Raw genomic sequence first — 17,175 nt, 5'->3', positions numbered from 1 at the left:
GAGCAGAGTTTGGGGTGGGGACGCACAGGTGCTTCTAATGCTGGGACTGCTGCTGCTGCTGCTGGGTTCAGAAAGGGAGGAGCAGCTCCAGGCCGCAGGTGCCAGGTTGAGGCATCTGGGCCTCGAGACAAGCAGCCTCCCTCCTAGAAACACTGTGAGCTGGGATGAGTCAGCTCCCAGCCTCATTCTGCCCCAGAGCTTTTCTCTGGCAGACACGTGAAATGGCTCACATGGAAGAACATACTTTGACCACTTCAAACTCAAGTCTGAGGCCTTGGCAACTCCTCAACACCTTCTCTTTCCTTTTAAGCCAATAAGACACAGAAAAGAAACAGGACATGGTCTTGGATGGTCAGCAAGTCCTTGAGCTGTGGGAATCCTGGGCCCCTGAGTTTAGTTCTGGAGAGAGTGTTGAAATCTAGAGAAGTGAATTTTCTGTGTAAATGCTGTTGGGACTTTGGAGTGATTCCCTAACAGCTCATAAGGCAGCAGAAGAAAAGAAGAGGGAAGAGAGGAGGAAGAGAGAGTGGAGAGGGGAGGGAGGAGAGGCGGAAAGACGAAAGACCGAGAGGCTCTGTAGGATTGAGACCCCATGGTGGAATTTGTATATTAGGTATTCACAATAGAGTGCTAAGATGTTAGACATTGTTTAGAAATGAACACAGCCTTTCTGCTGATCAACACTTATGTATGTGTAACTAGAGCTCTACAGATTATCTGCACCTTAAGCATGTTTGGTTTGCTGGAATGAGCACTCTATAGTCCCTAGAAACCTTTAAGAACAAAGTATTATTAACATACATACAGACTCCACAGCTTCCTGCAGAAGGTGCAGAATCCCAGGTTTCCCAACCCAGTGGGGAGCCCGTGGCCCCTTTGTCATTGCTATAATTTAGTTTCAATCTCATTCCCAGGCAAGGACTGAACAGAACAGCTCTCCTAAGTGCGTGCTCTCGAAGAGCCAGTTTCCAAAGACCACACAGGTGGCAAAATGACACAGTAGTCTCAGGTGTGGGCTCTGTTGTCAGGTTGCTGGGGGTTGAGCCCCAGCCTCATCCCTTACTGGCAATATGTCTGTGGTAAGCTGTTTAACCTTTCTGGCTTCCATCTTCTTGTATGTAAAATGAAGATAATGACTGTACTTATTGCATAGGGTGGCTGTGAGGTTTGCAGGAGGTAACGCACATGCAGGGTTTGACATACACTTGATAAAATACTGGCCTTTCTGAGCACAGCATGCCTCCCAATGGCCTGTTTGTGCAGGGCTGGAACCGAAAGGTCATCTTCCTGGGAGGAAGTGGAAAATGCGCTGTGGTTCTGGGCGTCCCCTTCCAGGGAAGTTCCACCCATCCTTGGAAGCCCTTTGAGATCCTCCTACAGTTGCTCCTACACTCAGAATGGAGTTACGTCCCAATAAGCCCATTGTAAAGTGAAACTATTCTTAAGTCAAAAATGCATTTAGTGCACCTAACCTATTGAAAATCAGAGTTTAGCCTAGCCTACCTTAAACATGACACTTACACGTTTGGCAGCATCTTCTAACACAAAGCTGATTTTATAAAAATAAAATGTTGTCATAAATATAAAAGATAAATATTCCAAATTTAAAGTATGGTTTCTACTGAATGCATCGCACTTTCACACCATCATAAGGATGAAAAGTTAAGTCAGATCATTGTAAGTCGGGGACTGTCCACACATTTTTTTAAAATGTTGAGCCTTTGTATAAGCATTCCTCCTACTGAGAATGCCATTTTATCTCCTTCCCACCTTTTGCACAGCCAAATCCTGTTGACTCCTTGAGAACCAAGTTGATGCTCAGCTCCTGCATGAAGTCCTCCCAATTGCCCCATCCCAGAGTCTCTTAGCACTCGCTCAAGATATTTCTTGGTGTTACTTATGGCTCTCTAGTTTGTGGGACAGTTATTTGTGCACATATATTAGCTCCCCTAAGAGACTAAGAGGTTGGTAAGGAAAGGCTCTTTGCTAGGTCAACTTGATGAGGACCCCATCCCTTGTGCCTGCCACAAATAGGGCCTGCCCCAGCGTAGATGCTCAGTCCATGCTCTTCAGTGAGTTCATGAAGGCAGTGCATACTCTGGATGGAGGCTGACTCAACAACAGTGCTGTTGAGAGGCAAGCACATGGTCCAGTCTCACGACTGAACATTAGTGAGGACCTATCATCTCAGGGGAGGCACATGAACATGGAGACATCAGGGGAACCATGAGAAATTCTCTTTGTCTTCATAGTTAAGAGGCTTTGGCATTCTGGAAAGAGAATGGTCTATCCTCTGCCTTCTGATGAGAATAATTTTATGGACTTTGTTTACCCACATGTTACCTTATTATTGAGAGTTGGTTTAGCAAAGTGGGTAAAAAATAAACACTTGAATCAGATTGCTTTGGTTTTGATCCCGGTTCTTTTTTACTTGCTTTGCCACCTTATGCAATCTACTAGACTTCTCTGTGCCTTTTCCTCAACTCTGAAATGTAGAAAATACTACCACATCTCTCTTAAGTTGTGAAGATTAAATGAGGTAACGTGAAGTTTTAGGCAGTACTTGGCACATGGTAAGCACTCAGTGGTAGTCATGATGACACATCCACAAGACCAAAACACAGAAATTACTGTGCTAGGCTCCCAGGGCTGAGAAATCCAGGTTCAAATCCTAACCTTTGCCTACAAGTTCTGTGACTGCAAGACAGGTTCTTAGCTTCCCTGAGCATCAGTGCCTCAGGTTTTGCATCTGTAAAATGAAGGTTGAATTTGTGATTCCTAAAGGCTTTTCTCAAACTCTATTTTCATAAGTCTGTGGATACTTAGGAGACCAGGTACAAGAAGCAAACGTTATCTATGCTCAAATGCTGCCTTTGTGTGCCCCTTTCCCACTGCCTATATCGTATTCCTTATCTCTATTTCCCCTTCTCCTCTCCACTCTTCCTTTTATAATCTCTCATCTGTGATCTCTCTCTGTCACATACATGCACATACCAAGGCACTCACATGCACACACACACATTGCTGCTTTTCTTCTTATCACCTCATTTGATTTCTGTCCTTTCAGGCTGTGCCTCTGATGCATCTCTCAGTTTCTTAGGAAAGCTCAGGGTTAAGGGGCCTGGGCAGGGTGGAGGCAGGAAGGACCGCACCCCTGCTCCATCGGTTACCTGCAAAGCTGAGGAAGCTGCAGAGGCTTAGGTTTTATTAGATCTATATATGCCCTGGCTTTCCATGGGCAGAGCTTCCCTGATGCAGCAAGAACTATGTGGGCTTCACAAGTAGTCAGGGCACTGGAGAAAAAATGAAAAAGGATTTTTTTTTTACCTTTTTAATAAATGATAAAGAAGGAAGAGAATATTAATAAACTCCAGACCCCTCCTCTTCTCATTTCTCGCCTGGTACAGAGCCTGTGCCCCATGTGAGGGGGCCGCCCCACACATGTGGCCTCCCTGCGTGGTCTAGCCAGAAACCTGACCCATAGCAGAAGCTTCGAGAAGCTGCCTGGGAACTGCGTGAGGGTTGTTCCTTCTGCAGAAGATCTCTTGCTGTCTCTTTGTTGTGCTGCTGTGTCTCTCTGTAGCTCTTTCTCTGTTTCTGACTCTTTCTCTCTCCCTCTCCCTCTCTCCACCACCCTTCTCTCTCATCGCTTTCCCAACCTTCACGGAGAGGCTCCAATTAAAGCAGAAATGGCAGTTTGGCTCCTGAGCTGACATCTCCGTTGCTGCAGAAGCTTTCTCAATTGACAGAAATCTTTGGCTTTCTTACCTCTTTATGTGCTGTGTGTGTGTGTGTTGAGGGGGGAGGATATCCCACAGCCCCACTAAACCCCTTCCTGCTCTCCTCCCTCTCCCTCTCCTTCCCCAGCCCCTGTTCACCCAGGGCAGCAGGGTGCCTGCACGGGAGGGTATTTGCAGTCCCCCTCAGCTCCTGCACAGCATCCTGCTCCTGCCGGGGTGGGAGCGCCTTCTGCGTCGCATTTCAATTAGGTTCTGAAGGAAGCGGCAGAGGTGCCCAGCCTGATCCTGGGAGCCCCATTCGCCTGCCTGCCTACTATTCAGAAATGTCAGGTTTTGTAGTTTGGTGTTTTCCAACACTGTTCACTAACGATTACATTTTGTGAGCATTAGCCTGAAAGGCTGCAGCCGAACAGCCCTCAGTTTGCCTGCTTCCCCTTCGAGCCCCAACACCCTTCACTTCACCCGTTCCTGGAGATGCAGTACTAGACAAGGGGCCACATTTCACTGCTCTCTGCAGCTCCTCTGACCCCATTTCTCCCCTAGAGCCTTGGTTTCCAGCTGCCTGCCATGCAATACTCCAAGGACTGCTCATCCCTCACCCCAAAGCGTCCAAGAGCGAGCTCATTACCTGTTCCCCAGCAGCACGTTCAGACTTTCCCCCATCAACCTGCTCTTCCTCCGATGTGACAATGTTGCTGTCCTCTTAGTCTCCAAGGTTAGATCCTAGTCATTTTCCTCACCATCCCTACTTGCCTCTTGGAGTCAGCACTCACCTTCAGGTCCACCTCCATCCTTCCCACTTTCACACTGTCTGTCCTGTCACTGCTGCTGTGGCCTCTGCCTGGTCTCCTTGCCTCAGATCCCATGCCACCTTAATCCATGAATCCCTCTACTCCTGGGGTTGTTATTCTGAGATCTAGGCTGTTTTTTGTCTATCCCATCCTCAAGAACCTGCAATGGCTCCCTATTGCTTATGGATTAGAGTCCAAATCCCTTTCAGTCTTATGTGTCACTATGACACTCCCCCACCCTAACTGCGTTCCACCATCCCCCAAAGTCTCCATGTTCTTTAATAGTTTGCCATCTGTCTCCCTGCTGTCTTCTCAGCCTGGAATTTCCTCTCTCTCAGCCTGTCATTGTGTCTTGTCTGGCAATTTATGCTAATAGGATATCTTGCCTGTGAAAGAAACATGATAAATATGTATAGATTGATAGACTCAAATTTAAACATCTAAAAGTTATTAATGTATTTAATAAATATGCATGGCATGCCTACGGTGGGTCTGGCACTGTGCTAGACCCTGAGGATACACAAGCCAATAAAATTAAACCAAGGCTCCTACCCTTGGCATCCGTACAATCCAGAGGAATGGCAGAAATGGAAAGAAAGGAATTACAGGGCAACATTCATCTGATAAAGCATCGTTTAGTAAATGTCCATTCTATGTCAGGAACTGTGAGAGATACTGAAAATAGGGAAACAAGTAAGGCATAGTCTTGACCACTGAAGAGTTTCAATTCTAGAAGAAGAGACTGACAAGGAAAAGGGAAATGCAGCCGGACAGTGGTTCACGTCTGTCGCCCCAGCACTTTGGGAGGCTGAAGCAGTTGGATGGCTTGAGCCCAGGAATTCAGGACCAGCCTAGAAAACATAGTAAGGCCTTGTTTCTATTGTTTTTTAATTAAAATTAGCTGGGTGTGATGGCACACACCTGTAGGTCCAGCTTCTAGGAAAACTGAAGCAGGAGGATGGTTGGAGTCCTGGAGGTCGACGCTGTAGTGAGCTATGATCATACCACTGTACTCCAGGCTGGGCAACACAGCAAGACCCCATCTCAAAAAAAGGACAGAAAAAGAACAAGGGAAGTAGAAGTCCATATGTGCTCTGGGATGTGTAGCAGGGAGACTTGATACAGCCTTGGGGATTGAGGAGGGAACATCTAAGCTTAGTTATGGGAGGTGAGCAGGACATGGCCAGACATGGGAATAGGATGTGAATAGGATAGGAATAGGGAAGCAGTAGAGAGTGTAGCAGATGAGCAAAGGTGTCCAAGGAGAGAGAGCAGCTCTGAGAAAGGTAATTAACAGGCACAGTGCTGGAGCTGGGGAACTGGGGAACTGGGGAGCTGGGGTGTGAGCCTAGAGAGGTTACTAGTGAGAGGGGAAGCTTAAGAACTGAGAAGAGCTCAGAGCAAGAAGGCCTCAGTTAAAGAGTTTGGGTTTTGTCCTGCGCATTGAGGAGTTTCAGCAGAACAGAGGCGGTCAGGTTTGCCCTTTAGAGCTTCCACTTTACTGCTGTCCTTCATTCCTCATTCATTCACTCACTCATTCAACATATATTGAACACCTACTGCATGCCAAGCGTGTGCTAGGCATTGTGGGGAGGGTGAGATTGGAACTTGGGATTCAGTTTGGAAGCTGCAGCAGAATTCAAGAGAGAGAAGACAGGCCTGCAGTAAAGTGATGGAAGTGAGGATGGAGCATTTGGGGCACATGTGAGAGTGTTTCCAACAGAAGAAACTATAGGGCTCGATGATAGGTTAGAGGGGGCTGTGTAGGGTTAAAAGCTGATAATAATAATAATTACATTTATTGGGACTTTTCTGTGTGCTACTCCAACATCTTGATATGCATTAACATTTTAAATTCTCACAACAACCTTATGAGTTCAGCTCTATTATTATCCCCATTTTTTACATAAGGAAACAGAGGCACAGAGAGGCTGAGTGACTTGCCCAAAGTCACACAGGTAGGAAGAAGCAAAGCCAGGACTTAAACATGAACAGGAGGAAAAGAGACACATTTCTAATGTGGAAACAGCCTGGGTAGAAGGGGTGGGTAGAGGTGGACATGTCAGGTGTAAAAGAGCAGAAAGCATATATTTAATCCATTTTGACAATTTTAGATAAATCAAAAGTCAAATGAGGTATTCCAAAGCCTTCAGGGTTTGGAATGAAGCCATGGAGGCCAATTCCTCAAATCAAAATTTTCAACAATTTCAGGACAGCCGACTTAACCTGTGAAAATAGGGGCAGATTTTGGAAGCAGCTTTCTTAGAGGTCCCAATAGTTCTCTAGATCCAGGAAAACCTGGAGCAGAAGGAAGCCTATTCTTTGTTGAGTTGGAACATGCTGAGAAATATTGTTTGGAATTCTCTTTGAGTTCTATCATTCATTGCCTTCCTCTTCTGATCAATTCCAGGAAAACTCTCCTTACCGTTGTATTCCATCAGCATTCTGGCGTGTCCTTGGGCCATGCTGACAAGTTAATTGCGTGTATGTTCTTAGAGGGTGTTGTGCATATAAATATGTCTCCAGGATATAGATGTATCCAGGACTGGCTACATAATTTGCAGGTCCCAGTGCAAAATTAAAGTGAGGGGTCCTTTTCTCAAAAGTTTCAAGAAAAAATTCAAGACAGTAACAGCAGAGCCTTAAACTGAGGACTGAGCTCTTGTGAGCGCAGGACACTGAGTGGCGACACATCCATGGAGCTAGCCCTGCACATGTCACTCACCCGTTTGCGTCATAACTGTCTTTAGGGTAAGGTCTATGTCTGCTGTCCCAAAATTAGTTAGGAGTACAAAAGGACCATCAAATTTTGGGCAAACAATACAGGAGAAGGGAAGTGAGCTTACATTAATAAGTACGTATATGTCTAGTCTGCAGTAGGTGTGATCTGTAGACAAGTAAATGAAGGCTAAGTGATTTGCCTAAGGTAAATTGCTGCTAATAATGGATGGAGCCTGGATGGGCATGCATATTTTTCTGCTCCAAAGCCCATACACTTTGCAATATACCCTTCAGTAGAGGGATGACTCATATGGAGGGGACCTAAGCTAGACCCACCCCACAACATTTCCACCCCCTTCATCAAACCATTAAGACCACTGAAATGCTCAGAAGGTCAAGGAGCTTGGGGCATAATTTTGTTCTTGCTGAAGCCCACTTGATCGTACCTGGGTGGCTTCCAATGTTTACAAGAATCAGAAAAACTGAAGTTAGACATGACCTAGGGATCTAAGATCGGCAGAGGCTCGGGGAGGGAACATGTCAACAAGTCCTGACATATCTCCTATGTGCCTGGCCCTGTGCAGTAGGCTGCTCATGGAGAGAGGTACAGTCAAAGATAGAGTGAAACTCAGGAACAGGGTAAGGATCTCTTCCCACATTTTATTTGTTAACTAACTGTGCAAGCTGCAAGTTTGATCTTTATATTAAGATTCTGAAATGTGCACAGCATAAAAATAGTCCCATCATAATGGCTTCATGTGGATTTTTGCTTAGTAAAGCAGTGGTTCCTAATATTTTTCTTCTTTCTAATGCTAAAGATACTTTGAAATCTCCCATGTCAAAGTAGTTTTTCTTTAAGAAGTATGGGTTCATCAAGAAACCATGTAATGACAAAAAGCTATGCTTTAAAATGTGTTTTATTCATTGCAACATTTGTAGCATTTGACAGATAACTGTACATAGTATGTGTGAGACATATTATCAGTAGAGCCCAGAGACTGTGCTAGGTGCACCTGAAGATGCACTCACCCAAACATGTCCCATCCCACATGCATGCATGCACATAAATGCACATGCACAGACGTGGAAGCCACTGAGCCAGTGCAGGGAAGCCGAGAGCATGGAGTCTTGGCTTGAGCTGCAGCTTGCAGATGCCATCAGATTATAAGCCTGTTCCAAGGGGCGTGTGTTTGGGGATTCCCAAGCTTCTGTTTGCAAACCAGCCTGGTCTGGTCCCTCCTCAGGCCTCCTGTGGACATGATAGAGAGATGAACGGTCTGATTTACAAGGAGGAAGCTAGGAGCAGCTACCTGAAGAGCAACCCAGACAAACAGATCTTAGAATGAGGGAGACGCCAGAGAGAGGATCTCCTGGGAGGAACCTGTAATTACACCTTTTTGATTATAACCGCTGGGTGGACACAGCAGCTTTGTCCAGTGAAGTTATTCTTCCTGCAGCATGCTTTCCTGTGATGAGTGCAGCAATTACAGTTGATCGGGGCATAAATAGCTATCAAGGTGCTCCGTTGTCCTGGGAGTTGGCATTAATAAGGATGAGTCGAGGGAGGGTGGCCCTGACCCCCAGAGCCCCAGCAGGGCACCTCCCTGCTGGCCCCTCTCCCCAGGGTGCAGCCATAAGCCCAGGAGCTTGGCTATTTATAGTCAGACTCTGATATCTCCGATGATTACCTTTCAGATCTCAAGTGTGAGGTCTACTTTATGGAAATAGCACGGTACAAACTAATTGCAGGCTTCAAAGTGCATCTATTTTTTTCCCACTTCCTCTTCTCTTGCCACCTTCTGCCCCACCCTCACCCTCACTCCATCCTAGCACCACCACTGTCTCTCTTTTTTTTTTTTTTTTTTTTTTTACAAAGATCAGAAGCAGCACAATGTGATTGGGAAGCTGACAGCCCTGCAGAAGGGTTTCCATCTCTATTAACTCCTGAAAAAGGCGACCCTCTTGAGGGTTCCAAAACCTACCAGACCAGGTTTAAGCTCTGAAACTTCGCTGGCAGTTTCTTAGGTTTCAGCTCAAAAGCTGGAATGATTCCAACAGAACACGGTATCTTAGCATCTCTACCTTCCACAGCACCTTGGCGGTCAACCAGCGCCACTTCTAAGTCAGAATTCTCCTGTTAGAACATCCACATATCCATCCTTACTGGAACATTTCTGGAAAACTGAGCTTGCCCCTTTCCAGTGCCACCTGCTTTACATTTAAAATAATTCTACCTAGCAATTCCATTACTGGGTATATACCCAAAGGATTATAAATCATTCTATTATAAAGACCCATGCACACACATGTTCATTGCCACACTGTTTACAAAAGCAAAGGCTTTGAACCAACCCAAATGCCCACCAATGATATACTGGATAAAGAAAATGTGGCACATATACACCATGGAGTACTATGCAGCCATAAAAAATGATGAGTTTGTGTCCTTTGTAGGAACGTAGATGAATCTGGAAACCATCGTTCTCAGCAAACTGACACAAGAACAGAAAACCAAACACTGCATGTTCTCACTCATAAGTGCATGTTGAGCAATGAGAACACATGGACACAGGGAGGGGAGCATCACACATCAGAGCCTGTCAGGGGGTGGGGGAATTGGGGGGCAGATAGAAGAAACACCTAATGCAGATGACAGGGTGATGGATGCAACAAACCACCATGGCATGTGTATACCTATGTAACAATCCTGCACAATCTGCACATGTACCCAGAACTTGAAGTATCATAAAAAAAGTAATTCTAAGGCCGGGCGCGGTGGCTCAAGCTTGTAATCCCAGCACTTTGGGAGGCCGAGGCGGGTGGATCACGAGGTCAAGAGATCGAGACCATCCTGGTCAACATGGTGAAACCCCGTCTCTACTAAAAATACGAAAAATTAGCTGGGCATGGTGGTGCGTGCCTGTAATCCCAGCTACTCAGGAGGCTGAGGCAGGAGAATTGCCTGAACCCAGGAGGCGGAGGTTGCGGTGAGCCGAGATCGTGCCATTGCACTCCAGCCTGGGTAACATGAGTGAAACTCCGTCTCAAAAAAAAAAAAAAAAAAGTAATTCTAATGATTGGAAAGTTATTTTAAACTCTAATTTGTCTCTTTAGATATGCTCTTAGACAAAAGTGAGAACAAATGACATCCCTTTTCCATATGCTACCCTATAACCTACCCAAAGATGGCTAAGCTAGTGTCAGGCCCTGCCTAGCTCTCAGCCTTTGCTAGCCTTCTTTGTTCTCAGCTGGGGCCAATTGATCACCTCTGGACTCAACTCTGCTCCCAGGCGCTAAGACTAATCTTGGCCTGGGGCAGGAGGACTTGAAAGAGCTCAAACTCAACTGTGTGCGATTAAAAATCAATTTGCTCTCAAAGCTAATCTGGATAATATGGCTGTTTTGTTGTGTCCTTTTTCTGATTAAACTGGCTTCAACTGACTTGGGTGATCATAATGGCCATCGTTTTTGGAGTGTTTGCTATGTGCCAGACACTGTGCTAAACATGTGGTCCTTTATTAGTTCTCCCAGCAGTTCTCTAAAGTACACATCACTACCCTCCGTTTACAGATGAGAAGACTGAAGCCTAGAGTAGTACAGTGGCTTTCCCTAGGTCATGGAGGTCATAAGTGACACATCTTAGAATGCCCCATGCTAACGTTATTCTCTGGCCTTACGATTGGCCACCACAATGCAATGCCATCTAGCCTGGCCCTTCCTTGTGTCCTCGGTGTGGTGCCTGGATCCTGTCCTTGATGATACCCTTGTGTCCCTCTCAGCACCCTCGAGTATGGGGTTTGCCCTTATAAGTCCCCAGTGAAGAGGCTGGAGTCCTACCTGAATCCCAGCCCAGGGGTAAGGCCCAGCCATCTGCCTGGAGACCGGCTGCTTGCCTCATTCCATCTGTCTTACATGTTTGGATTTTTCTCATCTTTCCTTTCCCCTTTCTTGATTGTGATATTTGGTATCTGCATATTTTCCCCTCGTCTTGATCACAGTGATGAGGTTATTGGAGAGGAGACCCTCTCCCTACCATTTTTAAAAATATATTTTATTGCATTTTAGGTTTTGGGGTACATGTGAAGAACATGCAAGATTGTTGCATAGGTACATACATAGCAATGTGGTTCGCTGCCTTCCACCCCATCACCTATGTCTGACATTTCTCCCCATGTTATCCCTCCCCAACTCCCCACCTCCCACTGACCCTCCCCTAGTTCCCCCCACAGACCCCAGTGTGTGATGCTCTCCTCCCTGTGTCGATGTGTTCTCATTGTTCAACACCCACCTATAAGTGAGAACACACAGTGTTTGGTTTTCTGTTCTTGTGTCAGTTTGCTGAGAATGATGACTTCCAGGTTCATCCATGTCCCTACAAAGGACACGAACTCATCATTTTTTATGGCTGCATAGTATCCCATGGTGTATATGCACCACATTTTCCCTGTCCAGTCTATCATTGATGGGCATTTGGATTGGTCCCAAGTCTTTGCTATTGTAAACAGTGCTGCAACGAACATTTGTGTGCATGTGTCCTTATAATACAATGATTTATAATCCTTTGGATATATACCCAGTAATGGGATTGCTGGGTCAAATGGAATTTGTATTTCTAGGTCCTTGAGGAATCACCACACTGTCTTCCACAATGGTTGAACTAATTTACATTCCTACCAACAGTGTAAAAGTGTTCCTATTTCTCCACATCCTCTCCAGCATCTGTTGTCTCTAGATTTTTTAATGATCACCATTCTAACTGGTGTGAGGTGGTATCTCAAAGTAGTTTTGATTTGCATTTCTCTAATGACCAGTGATGATGAGCATTTTTTCATATTTGTTGGCCTCATATATGTCTTCTTTTGAAAATTGTCTGTTCATATCCTTCACCCACTTTTGAATGGGTTTGTTTTTTTGTGTGGAAATGTTTTAGTTCTTTGTAGATTCTGGATATTAGCCCTTTGTCAGACGGGTAGATTGCAAAAATTTTTTCCCATTCTTTTGGTTGCTGGTTCACTCTAATGATTGTTTCTTCTGCTGTGCAGAAGCTCTTGAGTTTAATTAGGTCCCATTTGTCTATTTTGGCTTTTGTTGCCATTGCTTTTGGTGTTTTAGTCATGAAGTCCTTGCCTATGCCTATGTCCTGAATGGTTTTGCGTAGGTTTTCTTCTAGGGTTTTTATGGTGTTAGGTCTTATGTTTAAATCTTTAATCCATCTGGAGTTAATTTTAGTGTAAGTTGTGAGGAAGGGGTCTAGTTTCTGCTTTCTGCACATGGCTAGCCAGTTTTCCCAACACCATTTATTAATTCTTGGTGGTCCCAAAAAGTAACCCAAGGTTATTTGTTTAGCCTGTGGGAGAGATCCTGGAAATCACTGAGAAAACCTCATTTTGTCTCATAGCTAAGGCGTGAGCTCTGATTGTACCTAATCTGACTACCTCCTTAGCAGCTATGAGAGAAAAATGTTCCTTGGACCACCACTCCAAAGAAGAAGATAGAAATATTCTCTAAAGAGAAAACATCCCCTGGGAGTTTCATAAGGGAAATTACATTTTCAAATGGCTTCAGCATCCATGGATTGAATCCACTGGATCTGGATAGTAGTCTACAGAGTGTCAAGTTTGCCAAGATCTGTGGTTCTTTCCATCTCCTTGGTCTGCCTCTTCCAGCCACATCCCAGGTCTAGAGCATTTTCCTACAAGGACACAACAATATTTAGCTTCATTAAGGAAGGAAGAAGAGCCACAAAGCAACTCATTCAGTAATTTTCTTGCTGACCCCAATCTAAGCTGTTTTTATTCCTTATCTTGATTCTATGATGTAGACAAAAATGAAGTTTTCTTTCTAAGACCAGTTATTTTAATGGGCAAATAAAAAGTGACAACGCAAATACAGTCACTAAAAACAAAGGAAGGAACACCCAAACCCAAAATGAACAGAAACCAAAAACTAGCCTCTGGACTCATAAAACGTGATTGCTTTATGGTGAACAGACCACAAACAAGTTGTCTATTGATGTTGTCCTCTTCAGCCTCTTGATCATCTCATGTTCTTTTAAGATAAGACTGCAGACCATGGAATCTTGCTGGAGATGATGGCATGATTTCCTCAGTGAAGGCTATGAAGGGACAAAACCATAGACCTTGGCAAATTCTGGAGCAAACCTCTTAACTTTGAGGCCACACTCTCCAGTACAGACTATGGGAATAGAGAGAAGAGGGAAATGGATTGGCCAGAAATCTTCCCTGATACTTAATGAGCTTCCTCTGTGAAAGGTAAAAGGGAGTACCTTTAAACAGCAACCTGAGTGAGTGGTCTTAGAGTTTGCAGACTGCAGTCAGGTGCATTGCAGGGAAAGCCTGTTGAATACCTCTGAAATTGCCCTTCTGTAGAGTAGCTATAAAGGAGGACTGCTATGGTCTGAATGGTTTGTTCCCCCATAATTCATATGTTGAAACCTAGTTTTAAAGGGAGGTCCTTTGGGAGGTGACCAGATCGTGAGGATGGAGCCCTCCATAAATGAGAGTAATGCCCTTAAAAAAGAGACCTGAGGGAGTTTGCCTTTTCTGCCTTTTAATGACCCAGCTATAAGGCACCATCTATGAGGAAAAGAACCCTCACCAGATACCACTGGTGCCTTGATCTTGGGCTCCTCAGCCTCCAGAACTGTGAGAAATAAACTTCTGCTGTTTATAAGTTACCCAGTCTAAGGTATTCTGTTATAGCAACCAGAACAGACTAATACAGGGACTGAAGTGTGCATCTTAAATTGGCCAACTCACTATTATGAAATGTGCTATTTACATCCTCATTCTTTAGTAAGTTTGGGTTGTCAGTTTTTCTTAGTTCCCTGAAGTGTGTAGGTTTAGAAATAAATTATTTCATTACTTTTTCTTCACAAGAGAAAAAAAAATGGGAACAGACCCAGGCGAGAATCGAAAAGGCAATTACTGAGCATACAGAACAATTGACAAAGGCCATGTGGCCCCTGTCTCTGGCCTTGGCTGAGCCTATTAGAGGCGGGAGAGCCCTGAGTAGACAGGGTGGTGGTGAAGTAGTCCTCTGATCTTCCTTGAGAGATACTGATCTGCAAGGAAGACCCTGGGGACCTGCAGGCCCTGCTTTACCATGGCCTCTCTGTAAACACATCACTCCTGGAATCAGATGGTTCTGTGCCTGCGGAAGGTTCTTAATTCTCTGGGTTTTTTTAAATTGTCTCTTTTTTTTTTCCAATGACTCATTTTACTTTCCAGTATAATTGTTGAGTACATCAATCTCAACTTTAGATAAGAGAAAGTGTATTTATTTAAACTTGATTAAAGATATCAAATGAGGAAGAACTAAAACCCAAGCCATCATGTCATGTCACACTGTATTTGGAGATATAGACAGACACATCACGTTTACAATTAGGAATTAGACTCAAATTTCAAAAGGCTGTCTATCACAGGTGTTGATATGCATGAACAAAGAAAAAATAATTATTTTAAAAAAAATAATAAGAGATTGCCTGGCTCAGTAACTCTATCAGCAACTGCAAGTGTGCTACTTTCCTCTTAATAAGAAAGTCCATGCTAGACCCCAGGAAGCACAGAACTAGGCAGGGCCAATCAGTTGTGTTACTGTGGTCTCCCGGCCTGTGATTGGTTCAAGGATGGGCTTGTGACCCAAACTTGGACGAATCAGTGATCTTCCATAGGATATTTCACACTTAAGTTGGGAGGAAGACTCTTTCTAAGATGAAATTCAGAGCTGCCTGTGGCTATGTTTCCTTCAAATAGAAAAATTCTGTAATGAAGACTACAGATGGAATTGGACTGAGTTGAAAGATTGAGGGGGAGAGAGAGAGAGAACCCAGAGTGGCAAAGAAGGATCGCAGCACTCCAACGGCACTGTGGACCTTGAATGTTGTTGTCCCTGAGGTAAGATCCACTCTTACCAAAACTGAGTGTTTATTGGGCTAATGAATTGCCTCTTATCCCAGAATCACCCTCTTCTAAATGACTCCTAAATCTTGGCATCCCCAAGGTTCAGTCCCAAACCATTTTCTTGTCTTTATTGACTCTCTTGGTGATCTCATTTAGTCTCATGGCTTTAAATGTAATGTATGCTGATGGCTTGTAAATTTATAAATGTAGCCCTTACCTCTATACCCATAGATCTGGCTGCCTGATCAACAAAGCCTCTCCACTGTCTGGTAGTCATTTTGCTCTGACTTGTCTAACACAACACTCATCCCTCTCCTCTCCTCTCCACCCCTATCCCCTACCTGGTCTTTCCCATCTCAGTAAATAGTACGAACAATTGCATTTTTCAGTGGTTCAGTCCAGAAACCTGAGTGTCATCCTTGATTCCTCTCTATTTTGCACCTCCAACATCCAATTTATCACCAAATCCTGCTGGTTCTACCTCTAAAATAATCTCCCATCTGTCTACTTCTTTTCTTCTCTTTTTTTTTCACATCCTGGTCTATCACAACAGCTTCTTAACTGGTCTCCTTGCTTTTACTCTTGACAACCTATAACACATTCTCCAACTCCACACAGCACATAGGGCACTCTTTTTATAATCTGAATGAGATAATGCAATTTCTGTGCTTTAACTTTCTACAATTACTTCTACAATAACTTCTACAATAACTTCTACAATAACTAATAAAATCCAGGCTTCTTATCGTGGTTTACAAGACTCTATGATCTGGCCCCTGTCCATCTCTCTGACTCATCTTCTTTCTTAATTAAGTCTTCTTTCCTTGAAACTGTCAAATTTGCTCTCTGCCTTAAGGCCTTTGCATTTTCTCATCTCTGCCCAGAATGTTTGCATGACTGGTTTCTTTTCATCATTCCAATGCCTCAGAGAAGACTTCTCTGTCCCCTAAATCTAAGTTATCTCTGATTCCTTAGTAACACTCTGTATACTAGGTTAAGTATCTTATCACAATCTGATATTTTTTATTTTTTTCCTTTATATTTTGTCTCTTTCTAACTAGAATGTAAGTATCATATAACAAGGGACTTTGTGTTTTTACTATTATTAACCTCAGCATCTAGAATAGCTTCTGGCAAAGAGAAGTGCTCAGTGTTTGTTGAATGAAAAAAAGTCATTTAGCTGGGTTTCTCTCATTTGCAAATAAAGGAGATCCCAAGAGATACAAAATAGTTTCTTGTAATTTCACATACAAATCAGTAAGTTTCATAGTTTAGAACTTAATAGGTTATAAAGCTGTATTGAATGCTGTAACAGCAGCAACAATGATACTTATTATTTATTGAGCATTTACTATATTCTAGACACAGAATTTTGCATTAGTCAAATTTAATTCCCACAGAAATCTTGTGAGGTAGGTATCTTAATCTTCTTTTTAACAGGGTTATAAACTGAGACCCAGAGAGATTACATGTTTGTCCAAGATTACACAGCAAGTAAAATTGGTGGACTTTGAACTTGAACCTGGGAGTTCTGATTCCAATGTTGGTATTTATTCATGACATCACATTATCTCTGTAAAGTAAATAGTGATGAAATATGAAAGATAAATATTTAACAAATTCAACCCGCTACTTCTTACTAGGTATGAGGTTTGCTGATATCTTGCTAGATGAAAACTTCACTGCTAAAAACAACAGCATAAAATAGGACTCAAGGGGGAGGAACCAAGATGGCCGAATAGGAACAGCTCCGGAGTGCAATTCCCAGCAAGAACAGCACAGAGGGTGAGTGCTCACCACATTTCCAAAGAAGTTTTCACTGTCCACAGACCAGGAGATTCCCAGGCCAAAAAGCACCACGAGTTTTCAGTGTGGCAGTTTCAGCCAGTGCCCAGTCGACGCACAGAAACTCACACAAGTCTGGGCAGCCATTTCAACTGGGGCTCAGTGGGGGGAAGGGCGTCCCCCACTACCAAGGCAGTTCACACAGCAACTGGG

At 43.9% G+C, this 17,175-nt stretch overlaps 1 long non-coding RNA gene across 1 annotated transcript in view; it reads left to right on the top strand.

Annotated features, from left to right (window-relative positions):
* Positions 1-16,927, top strand: part of LOC119470346 — an 89,459-nt gene extending 72,532 nt beyond the window's left edge. Inside the window, exon 4 of the long non-coding RNA XR_005199240.1 lies at positions 16,821-16,927. This is a non-coding gene — a long non-coding RNA (uncharacterized LOC119470346). The remainder of the gene's footprint in view (positions 1-16,820) is intronic.
* Positions 16,928-17,175: the final 248 nt, after the last annotated feature.

This window comes from Cebus imitator, unplaced genomic scaffold (assembly GCF_001604975.1).
Source record: "Cebus imitator isolate Cc_AM_T3 unplaced genomic scaffold, Cebus_imitator-1.0 Scaffold28, whole genome shotgun sequence".
NCBI lineage: Eukaryota > Metazoa > Chordata > Mammalia > Primates > Cebidae > Cebus > Cebus imitator.
This window is presented reverse-complemented; position numbering and strand designations above follow the sequence as displayed.